A 15,391-nucleotide genomic window follows, 5' to 3' on the forward strand; every position below is an offset into this window, starting at 1 on the left:
CTCCTCTTTGAAGAGGTTGAGCGGTGTCATATTTCTACTGGGGCTGCTTATGATATCCCTGTGCTGTGCTGACTTCCTCCTGGGGGTTCTTATTATGAAGGGATCACACTATCCCTGTGCTGTGCTGACTTCCTCCTGGGGGTTCTTATTATGAGGGGATCACACCATCCCTGTGCTGTGCTGACTTCCTCCTGGGGCTGCTTACGGTGCTGCTGTCAGTGCTGTATGTCACGGTGCTGCTGTCAGCGCTGTATGTCACGGTGCTGCTGTCAGCGCTGTATGTCACGGTGCTGCTGTCAGCGCTGTATGTCACGGTGCTGCTGTCAGCGCTGTATGTCACGGTGCTGCTGTCAGCGCTGTATGTCACGGTGCTGCTGTCAGCGCTGTATGTCACGGTGCTGCTGTCAGCGCTGTATGTCACGGTGCTGCTGTCAGCGCTGTATGTCACGGTGCTGCTGTCAGCGCTGTATGTCACGGTGCTGCTGTCAGCGCTGTATGTCACGGTGCTGCTGTCAGTGCTCTGTATTACGGTGCTGCTGTCAGATGCCTCTATCACGGTGCATGTGTCATTCCGGTATGTCACGCTGCTGGTGATCATCTCCTGCACCCTCTTCTTTGCCTACCCTGGTCCCTGACCTTCCCTCTCCTCCATTGCCTTCATTAGCTCCATAGTCCTGAATTGTTAGAACAATTTCCCAAATAAAATAAAAATGCTTGTAGTTATCGATCCCAAATTCACCTCATACATGTATTATGTCATTGTCCAGATGGTGGGACTACGTTTTACCCCCTAATAATTACCACGTGGCCGCAAATTCGACATGAAGGTTTGCAAAGTTCGCCTCCCATTGAAGTCAATGGGGCCCGCGGCGAACGTTCTGTTTCGCGAACGTTTGGGTCCGTTCGCATTTCGCGTTCGCGAAACGTCCCGTCGGAAGTTCGTCCATCACTAATCAGAAGCCTGTCTTCCCTTGAGAAACCTGACTTGATCTGCCTTGATCAAGTATGGGGTGATATTAGCTAGTCTGTTCGCTAAAATCTTGGCGTAAATTTTTAAATCAATGTTCAGGAGAGAAATAGGCCTGGAAATTTGTGGGGTATCCGGCCTCTTCCCTGGTTTTGGTAATGTAATAATAGTTGCTTGTAAAATTTCTTCTGGAAAGGAAGAGGAGGAGGAAGCGCTGTTGAAAAATGTTCCCAAGTGTGGGACCAGATTCTGAGCAAAGGCTTTGTAATATTCTGAAGAGAAACCATCAGTGCCTGGTGCTTTGTGTTTTGGTAATGCATGGATAGTGTCTAAGATTTCCTTATGTGATATTGGAGCATTGAGTGTTGTTAGTTGTTCTGTAGTCAATGAGGGAATGGTGAGTTTGATAAGAAATAAATTAATGGCCTGAGCAGTGGGTTGGGCAGTGTCCTTGTCTAGGTGGAGATTGTATAAGTCTCTATAATACTTCATAAAGTCATTGGCAATCTTTGTTGGGTGGTGTTCTAATTCACCTGTGTGTGGGTCTTTAACCACTTCAGTTCCGGACCAATAAACACCTTAAGGACCAGAGGTCTTTTTGCAATTTCGCACTGCGCTGCTTTAACTGGTAATTGCGCGGTCATGCAATATTGCACCCAAACGAAATTTGCGTCCTTTTCTTCCCACAAATAGAGCTTTCTTTTGATGGTATTTGATTGCCTCTGCGATTTTTTTTTTTTGCGATATAAATGAAAAAAGAGCGAAAATTTTGAAAAAAAAAGATATTTTCTTCTTTTTGTTATAAGAAAAATCGAATAAACTAAATTTTAGTCATACATTGAGGGCAAAATTTATTCAGCCACATGTCTTTAGTAAAAAAAATGTCAATAAGCGTATATTTTTTGGTTTGCGCAAAAGTTATAGCGTCTACAAACTAGAGTACATTTTCTGGAATTTACACAGCTTTTAATTTATGACTGCCGATCTCATTTCTTGAGGTGCTAAAATGGCAGGGCAGTACAAATCCCCCCCAAATGACCCCATTTTGGAAAGTAGACACCCCAAGGAAATTGCTGATGGGTATGTTGAGCCCATTGAATATTTATTTTTTTTGTCCTAAGGGATTGAATAATGACAAAAAAAAAAAAAAAAATTTTTTTTTACAAAAAGTTGTCACTAAATGATATATTGCTCACACATGCCATGGTTATATGTGAAATGACACCCCAAAATACATTCTGCTGCTTCTCCCGAGTACGGGGATACCACATGTGTGGGACTTTTTGGGAGTCTAGTCGCGCACGACACCCCGAAAACCAATCACCACCTTCAGGATTTCTAAGGGTGCAAATTTTTGATTTAACTCCTCACTACCTATCACAGTTTCGAAGGCCATAAAATGCCAAAATAGCACAAAACCCCCCCAAATGACCCCATTTTGGAAAGTAGACACCCCAAGCTATTTACTGAGAGGCATGTTGAGTCCATGGAATATTTTATATTTTGCCAAAAGTTGCGGGAATATTACAAACTTTTTTTTTTTTTGCACAAAGTTGTCACTAAATGATATATTGCTCACACATGCTATGGGCAGAAGTCAAATTACACCCCAAAATAAATTCTGCTGCTTCTCCCGAGTACGGGGATACCACATGTGGGGGACTTTTTGGGAGCCTAGTTAACTAGCTACCTAGCGACACTAGCGACACTGATGCAGCGTTCAGAAAAATTATCGCTTAGTGACACTGGCAAAAGGGGGTGAAAGGGTTAACTAGCGGAAATCAGGGGGTTAAAACCATTATTGGGTAGTATATCGGGGTACCTAGCGCTATAAAAACCTGGCGGTGAACCTAAAAAAATAACTAGCTACCTAGCGACTGTAGCGACACTAATGCAGCGATCAGAAAAACGATCGCTTAGTGACACTGGCAAAAGGGGGTGAAAGGGTTAACTAGCGGCAATCAGGGGGTTAAAAACATTATTGGGTAGTATATCGGGGTACCTAGCGATATAAAAACCTGGCGGTGAACCTAAAAAAATAACTAGCTACCTAGCGACACATGCAGCGATCAGAAAAATGATCGCTTAGTGACACTGGCAAAAGGGGGTGAAAGGGTTAACTAGCGGCAATCAGGGGGTTAAAAACATTATTGGGTAGTATATCGGGGTACCTAGCGCTATAAAAACCTGGCGGTGAACCTAAAAAAATAACTAGCTACCTAGCGACTGTAGCGACACTAATGCAGCGATCAGAAAAACGATCGCTTAGTGACACTGGCAAAAGGGGGTGAAAGGGTTAACTAGCGGCAATCAGGGGGTTAAAAACATTATTGGGTAGTATATCGGGGTACCTAGCGATATAAAAACCTGGCGGTGAACCTAAAAAAATAACTAGCTACCTAGCGACACTAGCGACACATGCAGCGATCAGAAAAATGATCGCTTAGTGACACTGGCAAAAGGGGGTGAAAGGGTTAACTCTAGGGGCAATCAGGGGGTTAAATCTTTATTGGGGGGTGATAGGGGGCTACCCTGGACCTAACACTAACTGTCCTGACAGTTTTTACTGTCACAACTGACACTGAATGCATTGATCAGTAAAGAAATGATCAATGCAATCAGTGACACTGTGACTGGGGGGGGAGGGGGGGCGGGGGGGGGATCGGGGGGCGATCGGGGGGGGGATCGGGGGGGGTTTGTGTGCCTGTGTGTACCTACATGTCAGTGTAGTGTTCGTGCAGACTTACTTTTACTCTTCTCCTCGTAGTCCGGTCAAAAAGACCGCCCCGAGGAGAATGACATCACTTCCTCCTTCCTGTGTAAACAATACACAGGGGAGGAAGCTTCTCATTGGCCAGGAGCGATCCAGAGGGGGTGGCCGAAAACGAACGGCCATCCCCTCTTCACGGAGCGCTCCTGGACCGAATCGGACCGCCGTATCCAGCGGGAGGGGGTCCGATGGGACCCCCCACCCGCTGGAAGGCAATCACGTAGATGTACGTGATTGTGCCTGCCTGTGCCATTGTGCTGACGTACAATGGCAATACGGCGGTCCTGAAGTGGTTAATGTTAGTTTATTTTGCCCTTTGATGTCTTTTGTTAATGTAATTTGCAAGGAGTTTACTCGCTTTGTTACCTTGAGCATAGTATATTGCCTTATGTCTTCTAATGTATGATTGGTGGGTGGTGATCAGTAATAAACGGACCTTGTGCCTACAGGAAAATAATTCATTCTCTAACATAGGGGAGGGATTATTTCTGTGCAGAGCTTCTGCTTTTTCAAGATCTTTGAGTGAGGTGTTCAACATGCTCACCTTCCTCCTCCTCTCCCATGCATCTGCTTGTATAAGTAGACCCCTGCAAAAAGCTTTGTGGGAGCACCACAAGGATGCAATATTAGTGTCCATGTTATCATTTAGCTGGAATAATTCCTTAAGTTGTTCATGTATTTTGTTGGCAAATATAGGTTTTGTTAGGAGGTCTACATTGTTTCTCCAAAGATAGGTCGGAGGGACTGAATTGTGTTCTTTTAGAGATATAGATACTGGGGCATGATCTGACCATGTCATGGGGTGGATCTTAACTGAAAGAGGTTTTTGTAGTAAGGTAAAGTCCGACAGGATGAGATCGATCCTTGAATATGCTTTGTGAGTGTATGAGTAGTGGGTATAGTCTTTTTCACTAGAGTTTATCCATCTCCTGTATAGTATAAGTTGTTGTCCGTCAAAAGGTGTTGGATCTCCTGTCTCCTGGTTGATTCTGGGTTGGAACAGTCCATTGATTTGTTAACTACACTGTTGAAATCTCCACTCAGAAGAAGTGAGCCTTTCTTGATACTCTCCACTTTTTTGAATAAAGCATTCACAAATGTTTGTCTCTTATTTGGAGCATACAAGTTAACTAGAGTGTAGGTTGTATTATTCAAATCACAAATTAATATGATATACTTACCATTAGGATCACATATCACATTGTGTAATATAAAGGCAACAGACTGCTTAACAGCTATCAGTACTCCCCTTTTTTTTACAGGTGCGGTAGCATTGAAAATGTTGGGGAATGCCCTATGTGTGCATTGATTCTGTCCATCTCTCTCCACATAGCATTCCTCTTGAAAGGGCTATTCAGTCCTTGAACATTCATAGAGACAATAGGCAATGGCATCTTTTCATTTTAAAAGAGTGCTCCATGTGTGTTGTTGAAATGATAAAAAGCGGATGTGATAATCTTTTGTTACCTGAAGGTGACAGAGAAAATTGAGTACTGTCCGTGATAATTTTTTTATTTGCACTAACCTACAATTTTTCAGGACAAGCTTTCGAGGTATGTCCCCTTCTTCAAGGTCCAAGCAGTGCTCTCTGTCACAATTGCACTAACACGGCTACAATCACATTAAGTATGTTACCTGAAGGTGGCTGTCAAGAAGGTCAGCCCAGTCATCCGACTGCCCCCGAAGGTTTGGGCCGCAAAGCCCCTGTTGAGAGTGTCTGTCGGCGCACGCGGGTGCGCGCTAACGTAGGTGGGCGCACGCGGGTGCGCCGATGTCCTGATGGGCGCATGCTGGTGCGCGTTAACGCAGATGGGCGCACGCGGGTGCGCGCTGGTGTTGTTGAGCGCACGCGAGTGCGCGGAGAGATTGGTGTGCGCACGCAGGAGCGCGCCGTGGCGGCTCTGGGCGCCAAAGGGGTTACTTAAAGGGACCTGTTGCCTTGCCTCCTTGCTGTCCGGTCTACAGCGTTCCTGTCGTGATCCCTTTGCACCTGCTTGATACTTGTTACTCCTGTGACCCGGCTTACCCTGACGACCACTTGTTTGCTGCCTGTCCATGACCCCGGCTTGTCTTACGATTCTTCTGCCTGCTGATTCGGTACCTATCTGCCTGCCTGTTCCTGACCCGGCTTGTCCACGACTTCGTTCAGTCTGCTGGTCCTCTACGGTGCCAGCCTTCCAGTATCCTGCCCTACCTGCTTGTGGGTCTGCTGTGAGAAACCGTACTGCAGGACACCTTCCCCGCTGCTTCAGCGTGTGCATCTTCCACTGCTCTCACCTCCTGCTGGTCGCTGTTCCTGCTGCATCTGCTCCTCTCCAGTACCCGGAGCCGGATCAGTCCTGACACCTGTGTCCTGCTTGGCACTTGTGCCCCTTCCACGCTCTTGAACCTCTGTCTCCTCTACCAGGAGTTCCTGAGCTGGAGGAATACGAGTTGCCGCTCCCAGCATCCGTGGGCTCAACCACCAGGTACGTGACAGTACCGGACAGCCATGTCCGAGCCCACGTCGGGAGCCTCCCCAATGGATGAACTCTGCCGCCATCTTGCTGGTCTCACTCAGGCTGTGAAGAACCTGCAAGAAGGGTACAACCGTCTGGAGGGTCAAGTTCAAGCTCTGTCGGCATCTTCACCTCCTTCATCAGGTCCAGCTCCCACTCCGTCCGTGGTAATGATGCCACCCGAACCAAGGGTCCCCACGCCTGAGAGGTTCTCGGGGGATCGAAGCAAATTCAGGGCTTTCCGTAATGCCTGCAGTTTATTCTTTGCCCTGCAACCTCAGACTTTTTCGCTTGAATCCACTAAGGTGGGGTTCGTCATTTTCCTGTTACTGGGGGAACCACAGTCTTGGGCCCACCGTCTTCTTGAGCAGAAGCATGCCTCCCTTGACAACTTGGACTCCTTCTTCCAGGCGATGTCCCAGCTTTATGAGGACCCCCAATTGACAGCTACCGCGGAGGCGGCCTTGCACTCTTTACAGCAGGGCCGCAGACCTGTAGAGGACTATGTAACTGAGTTCAGGCGGTGGAGTTCCGATACCAACTGGAACGACGCCGCCCTGCGCTACCAATTTCGTGCAGGTCTCTCTGAAAACTTGAAGGACGAGCTGGCCCGAGTGGGTATCCCAGAGACTTTAGAAGCTCTCATTAACCTCTCCATACAGATCGACAGGAGGTTCAGAGAACGGAGATCAGAACGCTCTGCTGGTCCTTCCCGTCCAGTTTGGATGCTTCCACGAGTCACCAGCTACCCTCAGCCAGCTTCTTCTGCTCCGGTGTCTTCTTCCTCTGATTCTTCCGAACCCATGCAACTTGGTCTCCTGCAGCCCTCTCTCACATCAGAAGAACGTCTGCGCAGGAGGACTAATAATCTGTGCCTGTACTGCGGAGAACCCGGACATTATGTAAGGACCTGCCCAGCCAATCCACCTTACCTGATTACGCTTCTCATCTGGCTGTTTCCGCTCTCTTACAGCTTCCAGGAAGGAGTATACGGGCCACCGCAATTATTGATTCTGGAGTTTGCAGTGGCTTCATGGACTTGACCTTTGCCATCAAAAATCACGTTCCCCTACGACCCCGGGCGAAGGGACTCTCAGTACACTTGGCCGACGGGTTCTGTTCTTAAGTCCGGGCCAGTTACACAGGAAACAAGACCCCTGTTGACCACCATCTCTGAGAATCATCAAGAACTTTTATGCCTGGACATTATTGATTCTCCCTTATTCCCAATCATCCTTGGCATGCCCTGGCTGAAGGCCCATAACCCTCAGGTTGACTGGCGCACCGGGAAGATGAACTTCTCCTCTTCCTATTGTAACCAGCATTGCTTAATTAAGTCTACCGATATTTCCCCTTCTTTGTTGTGCCCCGAAGCTGACAAGGAGATTCACCAATCTGTCCCTGAGGCCTATCATGAGTTCTTCGAGTTTTTAACAAGAAAGGTGCCGAAACTCTCCCGCCACATAGGCCTTACGATTGTCCGATCGAGCTCCTTCCTGGAGCCGAAATTCCCTTCGGTAGGATCTTTCCTCTAACTGAGCTGGAGTTGGACACCTTGAAGATGTATATTGATGAGAACTTGGAAAGGGGATTCATCCGACCATTTACCTACCCTGCGGGAGCCGGAATCTTTTTTGTGGAGAAGAAAGACCACTCGCTGCGCCCCTGTGTTGATTATCGGGAACTGAATAAAATAACTATCAAGAACCGGTACCCTCTACCTCTGGTACCCGAACTGTTCCAGAGACTAGAGACGGCGGCGGAATTTACTAAGCTGGATCTTCGCGGGGCCTATAACTTGGTCCGCATCCGAAGTGGCGACGAGTGGAAGACTGCCTTTCGCACCCGGTTCGGGCATTTCGAGTACCTGGTCATGCCCTTTGGACTATGCAACGCACCTGCTACATTCCAGCACTTCATGAATGACATCTTCAGGGACTATCTTGACCTGTTTGTTATAATTTATCTTGATGACATCTTGATCTTTTCCCCTTCTCTGTCCGAGCACCGTGAGCACGTCAAAAAGGTGTTAACCAGACTACGTTGTCATGGCCTGTATGCGAAACCAGAGAAATGCGTGTTTGAGCAGCAGAGTATTCAGTTTCTGGGCTTGATCATCTCTGTGGAAGGCATTCAAATGGACTCACAGAAAGTTTCCGCCATTCTGGACTGGCCTGCTCCCTCCGATAAGAAGGGCGTTCAGCGTTTCGTGGGCTTCGCCAACTTTTACCTGAAATTCATCAGGGGGTTCTCTACCATCATCTCCCCCATTACGAAGCTCACAAAGCAGGGCTGTCGTTTCCACTGGACTTCCGAAGCCCAGGAAGCTTTTGTGGCCCTCAAGAAGCTGTTCACCTCGACATCAATCTTGAATCATCCTGATCCGGCTCTGCCTTACATCTTAGAGGTCGACGCTTCTGAAATTGCGGTTGGGGCTGTTCTTTCACAGAGGCAAGGTTCCAAGGCCCTTCTGAATCCGGTGGCGTTCTTTTCCCGTAAGCTTTCGGAAGCTGAAAGGAACTATGATGTGGGAGATCGGGAACTGTTGGCCATCAAATCGGCACTCGAGGAATGGAGGTACCTTCTGGAGGGAGCAACACACCCCATCCTCATTTTTACTGATCACAAGAATCTCGAGTATCTGAAGGTCGCTAAGAGGCTAAAACCACGTCAGGCCAGGTGGGCACTCTTTTTTACTCGATTTTCTTTTCACATAACCTACAGACCTGGGTCAAAGAACACCAAGCCGGATGCCCTCTCGAGGATGTTTTGCGGATATGAGGCCTCTTCTCCCCCCTATTTTCCGGGAACTTCCTTTTACTTCAGGAAAACCTGCTGGATCAAATCAAACAGGCCTCACTCCATGTCTCTCCTCCTCCTGGTGTCACTCTGCAGGCAAGAGACAATCTTTTGTGGCATCTGGACAAGATATTTGTACCCCAGGGGGTACGGGTAGCTGTTCTCAGTGCCTGCCATGACCATAAGTTGGCCGGTCATTTCGGGGTGCTCAAATCACTTGAACTCCTTCAGTGGACCTTTTGGTGGCCACAACTGGCGAAGGACTGCAAGAACTATGTGGAATCCTGCACGGTTTGCTCGAGGAACAAGGGCAGCAGATCCAAGGTCTGGGGTCTGCTGAAACCTCTGCCTGTCCCTGAAAGACCATGGAGGATGATTTCCATGGATTTTATTGTTGATCTGCCTCTTTCTGAAGACCATTCTACCATCTTCATAGTTGTGGACAGGCTCTCAAAGATGGCGCACTTCCTTCCCATGAAAGGTACCCCCTCCGCTGTTGAGACTGCTAAGGTGTTTGTTAGCGAAATTGTGAAGCTTCATGGGATTCCTGTGGACATTGTCTCTGATCAGGGGGTACAGTTTACTTCAAGGTTCTGGAGGGCATTATGTGGTTCCCTGGAGATCAACCTTTCCTTTTCCTCTGCTTATCATCCGCAGACTAATGGCCAGACGGAAAGAACGAATCAAACTCTGGAACAGTACTTACGTTGCTTCTCCTCTTTCTCTCAAGATGATTGGGTCTCCCTCTTACCTCTCGCTGAGTTTGCCTACAACAATTCTGTCCACTCTGCCACCAAGCAAACCCCTTTCTTTGCGAATTACGGATTTCACCCCCTGTTTCTAACAAATAATCTTCCGGAATGCTCGGTACCTGCCGCTCAGGAAACTTTGACCTTCTTCAGCAACAACAACAAGCTTCTTCAGGAAACAATGTCCAGAGCTCAAGAGTATTATAAACAGATCTTTGATAGAAAGAGGAGAGGGGAACTTAGCCTGGAGCCTGGTCACGAATAGGTCACAAATAAGAACACAAAAAAGGTGAAAAACTTCACTACGTGCGAAAAATTTGCAACGGTTTAGGAGGGGTAATGAGCACCCTTCACCCTAAACCAGACATCTTTCGATAGAAGTGTAACCGATGCCTCAAGGTAAATGGCCTGGTTATGTTCTACGCCACTCCGGGGACAGTCTTGGTTGTGGCAAATTGTGCGGTGTGAGGTCGGTACCTTCTGGTAGCAAGTTCCATTTCCGAGCCAGGGTCAAGCCATCAGCCAAATTGGTGATCGCTTGCGTGCAATTATCTCTTGTAATAAGAAGCTTGGTAGGAAAGCCCCAGGAGTAAGTGATCTTATGGTTTTGAAGCAACTTTGCAATAGAGGACAAATTCTTGCGGGCTATCATGGTGTGTTGGTATAAGTCTGCGAAGACAGAGACACCAGAGTATGGGCCTGGAAGGGGTTGGTTTTTCCTGGAAAAACGCATTAGGTAACCTTTAACATGAAAGAAGTGGATGCGGGCAATGACATCTCTTGGTGTCTTTTCAGGTAGAAATTTAGGCTTGGGAAGGCGGTGTGCTCTATCCACTATCACTTCCCTTTTAGGGGTGTCAGGCAAAATATCCGCTATGAATTGTTGAACAAATTGTCTGAGTTCCACTGGGGTTATTGTTTCTTTCACCCCTCACAGTTTAATGTTGTTTCTTCTTGATCTGCATTCTAAATCTGCAATTTTTTCTCTCATTGCCTGCATGTCTCTGTCGGTGTCATTGTGTGCGTCTACCAGTTCGTTATGTGTAACTGTAAACTCCCCCATCTTGTCTTCTACGTGGCTTACTGTGTCCCCTATGCTTGAGATGTCTCCTTTAAGCTGGGTTACACAGAACATCAAATCTTTGTGAAGTGACCCTCTGAGGGTTACTAACATGACCCTCATTACTGTGTCACTTAAGGGTTGCCCAGTAGTTGGAAATTCATTCATTTGATCGATAAAGTCCTTTGTGCTGTTTTGGGAATCACACATCATCAGGCTCACCTGCATGTCTGTGGTCGGACGATCGTTTCTGGGCTGATTTTTGCAGGCTGTTGATGGGAGATGTGTCCAATGAAGAACCGCCGCTGGGGCTTTGTTGTGGTGAGCCTGTAATGTGCTTAGCTGGGTCAGAGTGTTCGCCATTGCGGTGCGGGCCTTGCCGACACGCCTAGGCCTTGGCCCCATCTTGCGGCCTAGGAGTTCTCACCAATGGATAGAAGTCTGTCAATTTCCTCGGGCCGTTGACGTTTTTCCTTTTCCCCATGGTGGCTAGACAGGTCCCCGGGGCTCTGGATGATGCTCCGGTTGCTTCGATAGTCGCTGGATGGGGCTGGATGTCTGTGGGTTACACAGAGCTTTTAGGCTGGCATCTGAGGTAACTGTGTACCAGCCTAAAGGGTAACTCCACTTCCTGGGGAAAAAAATTGCAAAGAATTGCAAAAAATGTATAGCATATACAGTTGCTACACAAGTCATATTGTAATTATATTGTATTTAAACCTACCTTTCCTTTTCAATCTGCAGCTCTGTAATTTTCTATAAAATGCAATGCAATATGGCTACCTGTAGGTGTTCTGCACACAGGTGGTATACGGAAAACACCCCCAAAAATGTGATTGGCTTACTGATATTCCCAAAAGTCTGTGCTAAGGTACAAATCATATTTTTGTTTCAAATCTTCTTTTTATTATTTTTAAAAAAATTTAACCATAATACATACTGGTTCATTTACAACATCATACATAAACCCCCCTCAATATATTCCACAATTATTAACATCAACATACCACCAAACACACAGAAAGAAAAAAAAAACCCCACTCCTTATTCCCTTTCTTACATTCAACCCCTCCTCACCTATCTCCCCTCTCCCCTAATATCCATGTTACGCCTCTTTAACCTTCTCTCTCTTCTTCTCTCTCCCCCTCTTTTAAATTATAAATATTCCTTCAGTCCATTTGAGGACCTAAACTCTTCCCACTGTTTCCATACAATTGGTAACTGATTATTTATATATCCTTCTTCTCGTATTTGTTTTTCCATGAAACATATTTCGTTCATTTCACATACCCATTCCCACACTGTTGGACTCGCTGTTTCTTTCCATTTACGTGCTATTATTGCTCTAGCTGCTGTTGTCATATGTTGTATTATCCCATTTTTCATACTATCCACTGTATCTGACGTAAGAGAGAATAATGCTACCTTCACATCTGGAGCCAGTTTTTTTTCAGTTACTTTTTGGTATATCTCGAAAACGCTTAACCAAAAGTTTTTTTACTTTCTTACAACTGAACCAGATATGTTCCATTGTCCCTTTTTCTATCCCACACCTCCAACATTTCTCTGTATTTCCTTTATTAATTTTTTTTAATGCCACTGGACTCCAGTACCACCTCATTGTCACTTTATAATTTCGTTCTTGATGTTTTAACGCCGTTGAGGTTTTATGTATTATTCCTAAAAAAAAATTCCATTCTTCTTCTGTAATTATCTCTCCTAGTTCTTCTTCCCACTTTCTTATTCCTATTAAATCTCTAATATCTCCTGTGGGTAACAGCGATACATATACTTTAGATAGTTTATCCTTATGATTCTGCTCTTTTAATATTATCTGCTCAAATTTAGTTAATGGTCTATTTATTAAACTTTTGTTTGTTTCAACAAATGTTTCTAGTTGATGATATTGTAACCAGTGTTTTTTTACTTCTAATCCGAGATCAGTTAAACTAGGCATATTTCCATGCACCAGTATCTGGACCAATCTTATATTCTCCATCTTGTTCCATTTCAAATAGCTAACGCTTTCCAATGCTGGCTTAAATTCCGGGTTGGACATCAATGGAGACAAGGGTCCAGTCCTGGAGGATAGCTTACCTTTTTTCAACACCGCATCCCATATTTTTAAAGTAGCTCTCGCAAAGATTGGCAGTTTCTTTTTTTTTCCTTAATTCAGGTTTTATCCACGGCAAGAATTTTAGCTGCACCCCCGCGATATCCTCTTCCAAAACTACCCATTGTTTATTTTTACTATCATGTTGCCAGTTTATAATTCTAACCAATGATGCCGCCTGCATATATTTTAAAAAATCAGGTAACGCCAAACCTCCATTTTCTTTTGTTCTAGTTAGTGTTTCTCTTTTTATTCGGGAATTTTTTTTTGCCCATATAAAACTATTTATGGCCTTCTTTAGATCTATCATTATCCTCTTAAGTGGAACGATGGGCAACGTTTGGAAAACATATAAAATCTTTGGCAATAGTTCCATTTTTATTATATTTATTCTCCCTAACCATGAATATGTTATTTTTTCATATTTTTGCAATTGTTTTATTACTTTACGTATAACCACATTATGATTTAACTCCTGTATCTGTCTCAAATCCTTCGGGATCATAATGCCCAAGTATTATATCGCCTCTTTCTGCCATTTAAACGGGAAGTCTTTTTGTAAGAGTAGTTGCATTTCTTCTTCTAAAGTAATATTCATCATTTCTGATTTATCGTAATTTACCTTGAAGTTGCTTAATTCCCCGAATCTATCAAGTTCTTTTACTATGTTAGGGATTGTTATAATAGGGTTTGTTATATATAGCAGTAAATCATCTGCGTATACTGCCAGCTTGTATTCTTTATCCTTAATTTTAATCCCAATGTCTTTGTTTTTCCTTATTGCATTAATTAGATGTTCCATTACTAAAGGGGATAGGGGGCACCCTTGACGGGTCCCGTTTGATACTTTTATATACTCTGAGAACATCCCGTTTATTCTTACTTTGGCTCTTGAATTGGCATATAATGCCATAATCCTGCCTAGCATTCTAGGGCCCAGTCCTATCTGTAATAATGCCTCCTCTAGGAACCGCCATCCCACCCTATCAAAAGCTTTCTCGGCATCTATAGTTAGTAAACAGGCTGGGATGGCGGCCCTCTGAGCATGCTCCATCAGCGTGCATGTCTTTATTATGTTATCCCTGGTTTCTCGCCCCTTCATGAACCCTGTTTGATCTAGCTTTATATATTCCGGCATTCTTGGAGTTAATCTATTAGAAATAATTTTTGAATATAATCTAATATCAATATTTGTTAATGAGATAGGCTGAAAGTTTTTACTTAATGTATGGTCTTTTTCTGGTTTTGGAATAAGTATAATATGAGCTACCGTACTCTGTGGTACAAAAGTTTGTGTTTTAGTTATGGAATTATATGTTTTTTTAAGTAAAGATATAATTAAATCTTGAAATTGTTTATAAAACCTTGCTGTGTAGCCGTCTGGTCCTGGGCTCTTTCCCAGGGCCATTTCGGCTATTGCCTGTTGTATCTCCTCCATTGAAATTTCTTCTTCCATTTCTTCAATTACTTCTCTAGGGAATCTAGGCAAAGCTGTTTCGTTGACATATTTTCCAATCTCTGCAGCCCTTTCCTCTTTTATTTTCTTGTTGTATTTCTATATTATATAATTTATCATAACAGTTTTGGAATGTTTTTATAATTTCAGTTGGATCGTATGTTATTTCCCCATTTGTTTTTAAAATCTTTACTATAGATGTTGTGGGCTGTTGTTCCCTCAATGTTTTTTTATTTCCATGTTGGTACCATTGTGTTCTGTTCTTGTCCCTTATACAAAGAGACTTGCAGCTCAATTCTTTTGTCTTTTAAAGGTATGTTATCCTCTGACTTCAGGTTCTGTTTGTGTTTACCTTCCAATCTCCCAATTTCCAGCAACAATTAAGTTTTCCTTTGCTCTTTTTCCCTTTTTAACCTACTTCCGTGATTGATGAACAGTCCCCTTAACACACATTTTAAAGTTTCCCACTGCATGGGGAGTGAGGTATCATCTTTATCATGAATTAACTGAAATTCCTTTATCGCTCTCTGAATATCCTCCTCACATTTTTTATCTTTAAGCAAATTATCATTCAGACTCCACCTTCCTTTTGTTTTTTTTATATTCCGTTATTTCTAATTCTAGATATATCGGTGCGTGATCTGACCACAGAAATCCTCCTATGCTTGTTGTTGGATTCATCAATAGCCAAGTTTGATTCAAAAAATAATAATCTATCCTATGATAAAAGTCATGAATATTTGAGTAGTATGTGTAGTTCTTTTCCTTTTGATGTTGTACTCTCCATATATCAATCAGTTGATATTTATCTAATAATTCTTTAAATTCTTTTAGTTGTTTGTTTTTTCTTTGGGAGTTGGTATTAGTGGTGTCCCTTTTCATATCCATTATAAAATTCAGGTCTCCCCCAATTATTATTATTCCCTCTGCACTGTCCAATGCGTTCCTCAGGATTTTTATCCCAGTCTTAATTTGTTCG

This window comes from Lithobates pipiens, unplaced genomic scaffold, assembly GCF_037356315.1.
Source record: "Lithobates pipiens isolate NorthernLeopardFrog02 unplaced genomic scaffold, aLitPip1_a1.2 Scaffold_16, whole genome shotgun sequence".
Lineage (NCBI taxonomy): Eukaryota > Metazoa > Chordata > Amphibia > Anura > Ranidae > Lithobates > Lithobates pipiens.